Below are 6,007 nucleotides of genomic sequence, written 5' to 3'. Positions count from 1 at the left end.
CGCCAATACATTGTATGTTGCTTCCCTGAGTGTACACACTTTTGTGTTAATCTCACGGGACTAGTGCGATAGAATTTATGATATTATAATGTATACACTTTTGTATCAGTCTCACTCTGTCGCATAAACGACTTAATTGAGAGAAACAAATATGTATACATACGGTTTCAAGAGGCACATTATGCCCTACCTTCTTAATCAATTTACGCATGGACTTGAATTCTTGAGTCTTTGATGGTAAAAACTTAGCAATTTCCTTGGAGTTGTGTGTAAGGGTTTTTTGCTTCATTATTTAAAGGGATTAGTCTACTTCTACCAGACTTCTTGGAACCTTCCTTCAATCCTATTTTTAAATCACTCAAAAACATCCAACTTGTTGAAAATATCAGCATTGTTGACAACGTTGGCTGATAATTGAATGCCCACAAATGGATTTTCAACATTACAGACTAATGAAAATATTAGCAGTAGACTTTGGAATTGTAGGAATCACATTTTCAAAGTATATGTTGTAAATTGTGAATGTACAATTAATGGGTTTGATAGGAGATGCTCTATAAATAGAGCGCTCTGTATGCCTGCAATAACATACAGAGAGAAAACAGAAGAAAGAAGGAAAGTTCAATAAGATCATCTATTCCTCCCTCTTTAATTTGTCATCCCCTTGTGTTTTCATTACAGTGTGATATTTTACATCTACTTCGCATCTACCTAAAAGGTTATCTCTCTAACTTTGATATATTTATAACACGTTATCAGCACGAGTCTCTAAATATAACCATGTCTTATTTACATTGACCAAAAGAAATCATTCTCTCATTTTCTCTCCGCCGAACGAAAAAAAAAGTTTCCTCTAAGGTTTTTCCTGTTCATCTTCTTCCTCTGCCTCAACTGCGCGGTATACCCTCGCGACGAACTGTTTGCTCCATGCCTGCTCATAGTTCTCCAACTAGCGGTTACATACATCTTTGATTACTTGTTTGGTTTAGATATTGATTACTAACCCAGTATTTATTTATGTTGATTTTACTGCGATCCAAGATGGTGCGGTACAATCGCCCATGTTGAACTGCAAATTTCATCTTACTGCGATCCAAGATGGTGCGGTATCATCGCCTATCTTGGACTGCAGATCTACTTTTACTGCAAATTTCAGGTGGAGCGGTATAATCGCCCACCTTGCTTTGCAAATTTAAATTTACCTGCTGTTTATTTTCATTGCAATTTTAGGTGGAGCAGTATAATCGCCCACCCTGCTCTGCGTATTTCAATTTTCTTCCTACTTGAGTGGTGCGGAATAATCGCTCATTCTATGTTACATTATTTCAATGAGAATAGTGCGGTACAATTGCCCTCCTCATTCACACTGAAAATCTCGAGCCAGAAGTTTCGAGTGTTTATCATTTTGGCCTGAAGATCAAAATGAAAAATTTGTAAGAACCAGAAGTTCTAACATTATATTCCTCCAGGAATACATATTATTGCAAGTTCTTACACATCTCATTTTCTTTTGGGAAAGAAAATGACGAACTTGGCGAAGCTTGAATATGCTGACCTGGACATTACCGGGAAGAACTACCTTACCTGGGTACTGGATACCAAGATCCATCTGGAAGCAGGGAATCTTGGAGATACCATCAGGGAAGAAAGCAGCTCATCCTCTCAAGATCGGGCGAAGGCCATGATCTTTATTCGCCGCCATCTTGATGAGGCACTAAAGAGCGAGTACTTAACGGTTGAAGATCTTTAGCTCTCTAGGAGGCCTTGAGAAGCAGATACAATCACCAAACAACGGTGATTCTTCCAAAAGCTCGCTATGAGTGGTCTCACCTGAGAATCCAGGATTTCAAATTAGTGGCAGAGTACAATTATGCGTTGTTCATGATTACCTCTCAGATGAAACTCTGTGGGGATACCATTACTGAGGAAATGTTGCTGGAAAAGACTTACAGAACATTTCATGCCAATAATGTACTCATGCAGCAGCAGTATAGAGCGCGAGGCTACACTGAATACAACCAGCTGATATCTGTGCTCCTGGTAGCTGAACAGAACAATGAGCTCCTGATGAAAAACCATAATTCTCGACCTACTGGATCTGCACCATTCATAGAAGTGAATGCTGCTTCCCTCGAAGTGAACGCCACATCCTCTGGTGGCAATAATCATAAATGAGGATGTAGCCACAAGCGAGGTCGATGGAATAGGAAAGGCAAGAACCATGGTGGTCAGTTTCACAACCAGGTTTCGAGACATAATTCAGGCTCGAGCTTTAAAAATGTGAATCATCACAAAGGCAAATCTCACATGAACAATGCTCCCAGGAACTCTGAAAGAGCCTGCCATACCCCAAAACATCTGGTGGAGTTGTATCAAGCCTCCCTCAAGGAGAAGGGTGTCGAGACCAATTTTCTCGACCAGGCTAAACCAATAGATATACCTGATCCAATGTTTGATTTATCAGGGCAATTGGACACAACTCACCTAGATGTTTCAGACTTCATTATGGAAAGGGGGAATGAAATATACCGGTCCGACTAAATCGTTTATGTTTAATGTACTTTTATTATGCTGAACTTGTTGTCTAAAACTAGTTTTTCAGATTCAATAAAAGTGGCATGTAAATTTCCTATTATAAATTGTTTGTTAACTGTGATTCCATTTACTCAGAAAGCATGGATAAAAACTGTGGTTATTTCAGAACATGAGAAATGGCAGAGATATTTGTCTTGCAGATAGTGCAACCACACATACAATATTTCGTGATCGAAAGTATTTCTCAAGCTTAATGCTTACAAGAGTAGGGGTAACAACAATATCAGGACCTTCAGATGTAATTGAAGGCTCAGGGAAGGCCCAGATTATGTTACCAAATGGAACAATATTGTCCATACAAAATGCATTGTATGCTACTCGATCTACTCGAAATTTGTTGAGTTTCAAAGACATACGTCTAAATGGATACCACATTGAAACGAAAAGTGCAGAAAATGTGGAGTATCTATGCATTACCTCCAATGATACCCAGAAGCGTATATTGGAGAAGTTGCGTGGTTTTTCGAGTGGATTATATTATACATACATAAGGACAATTGAATCACATACTGTCATGAACCAGAAGTTCATTGATTCAAAGGTTTACATGCTTTGGCATGACCGTCTGGGTCATCCAGGATCCATCATGATGCGTAAGATCATTACCAACTCTAATGGACATCCATTATTGAGCAGAAACATTGCTATCTCAAATGATAACCCTTGCAAGGCTTGTTCTCAAGGGAAGTTGGTAATTAGACCATCACAACTAAAGGTTGATGCTGAATCCCTATTATTTCTGCAAAGAATTCAAGGGGATATTTGTGGACCTATTCAACCATCTTGTGGACCATTTCGATATTTTATGGTTTTGGTTGATGCATCCACCAGATGGTCACATGTTTGTCTCTTATCTACTTGGAATGTAGCTTTTGCGAGACTTCTTGCTCAGATAACTAAGTTACGAGCACAGTTCCCAAATTATCCCATTAAGTTAATCTGACTTGATAACGCTGGTGAATTTACATCTCAAACTTTTGATGATTACTGCATGACATTGGGCATTGATGTTGAACACCCTGTTCCTTATGTCCATACTCAAAATGGTTTAGCAGAAGCATTGATCAAGTGGTTTCAGATAATAGCCCGCACTCTGCATATGAAAACCAAATTGCCAATTTCTGCATAGGGACATGCCATCCTACATGCTGCATCATTGGTTCGATTAAGACCTATAGCCAACCACCAATACTCCTCAATACAACTTGTGTTTGGACATCAGTCAAACATTTCACATTTACGAGTTTTTGGTTGTGTTGTTTATGTGCCTATTGCACCGCCGCAACGCACTAAAATGGGACCTCAACGTAGACTGGGAATTTATGTGGGGTTTGATTCACCATCTATCATTAGATATTTGGAACCCCTGACAGGTGATATGTTTACAGCACGTTTTCCTGATTGTCACTTTAATGAGACAGTCTTCCCGTCGTTAGGGGGAGAAAAAACTGTTCCAGAAGAACGGAAAGAGCTGACATAGGTTGTTCCCACCTTGTCTCATTTTGATCCTCGAAGCATTCAATGTGAAAATGAAGTAAAAATGATCGTTCATCTTCAAAGCATTGCCAATCAAATGCCAGATGCATTTAATGATGCTATGAAAGTGACAAAATCACATATACCAGCTGCAAATGCACCTGCAAGAATTGATGTCCCTATTGGACAAAATAAAGTGGCAGTGAATGATTCATCTGGTGCACGCCTGAAGCATGGTAGACCACCAGGTTCAAAAGATTCAGCCCCTCGAAAGAGAAAGACAAGGGCACAGCTGAATCCAAATGAAATCATTCAGGAAGAATGAATGAATGACAAATCCACAATTCATGATTCTGGACTTCCAGAAAAAGAAAATGTCATTGATGAGACATATGTCCCTAAAGAGACAGAAGTACATGAAAGCAAAGAAATCTCCATAAATTATGCATGTACTAATGAATTATGGGATCGGAATGAAATAATCATTGACGATATGTTCGCATTCACAGTAGCCACTGAAATCATATTAAGTGATGATATTGAGCCCCGATCTGTTGATGAGTGCAAACAGAGACAAGATTGGCCTAAGTGGAAAGATGCAATCCAGGCAGAATTAAATTCCTTGGAAAGGCGAAGTGTTTTTAGACCAGTAGTCCAAACCCTGCCTGATGTAAACCCCGTGGGTTACAAATGGGTATTCACAAGGAAACGCAATGAGAAAAACGAGATTGCTAGATATAAAACACGACTCGTTGCACAAGGTTTTTCACAAAGACCTGGAATTGATTATGAGGAGACATACTCTTCTGTAATGGACGCAATTACGTTCCGTTACGTAATAAGTTTAGTGGTTTCAAAAAAACTTGACATGCGACTTATGGATGTCATCACTGTGTATCTATATGGAAAATTAGATACTAACATATACATGAAAGTCCCAGAAGGACTTAAGTTTCCTGAAACAAGTAACAAACCACAAGGTATGCTCTCGATCAAATTAAGGCGATCATTGTATGGGCTGAAACAATCTGGACGAATGTGGTATAATCGTCTTAGTGAGTATTTGATCAAAGAAGGGTATATCAACAATGTCATTTGCCCTTGTGTATTCATTAAGAAATCCAACTCTGGATTTGCTATAGTGGCAGTATATGTCGATGATATGAACCTAGTTGAAACTCCTAAAGAGTTACATAAAACTGCTAAATATCTGAAAAGTGAATTTGAAATGAAAGACATTGGAAAAACAAAATATTGTCTCGGCCTGCAGATCGAGCATTGTGCTAGTGGAATTTTGGTCCACCAATCAGCTTACATGGAAAAAATTCTGAGGCGATTTGGCATGGATAAGGCTTATCCACTCAGCACACCAATGGTCGTTCGTTCTCTGGACATTAAGAAATATCCATTCCGTCCAAAAGAAGATGATGAAATAATCCTTGGTCCAGAAGTACCATATCTGAGTGCAATAGGTGCTTTGTTGTATTTAGCACAATGTACTAGACCAGATATAGCTTTTTCAGTTAACTTGTTAGCCAGGTATAGCTTTGCTCCAACAATCCGTCATTGGAAGGGTGTCAAAGATGTATTGCGATACCTTCGTAGGACAACAGACATGGGTCTCTTCTACTCAAAGAACTCCACAAATGACCACTCCTTGTTGGATATGCAGATGTTGGTTTCCTCTCTGATCCGCATAAAGCCTGCTCACAGACTGGATATGTGTTCAAGAATGGAGATACAGCAATCTCATGGCGCTCAACAAAGCAAACCTTAGTTGCTACATCTTCAAATCATTCAGAAATACTTGCTTTACATGAAGCAAGTCGTGAATGTTCTTGGTTAAGATCAATGATCCATCATATTCGGAATTATTCGGAATTCATATGGTCTAACTTCGAAGACAGATAATCCAACTATCATTCATGAAGATAAT

This window comes from Malus sylvestris, chromosome 3 (assembly GCF_916048215.2).
Source record: "Malus sylvestris chromosome 3, drMalSylv7.2, whole genome shotgun sequence".
Taxonomy (NCBI): domain Eukaryota; kingdom Viridiplantae; phylum Streptophyta; class Magnoliopsida; order Rosales; family Rosaceae; genus Malus; species Malus sylvestris.
This window is presented reverse-complemented; position numbering follows the sequence as displayed.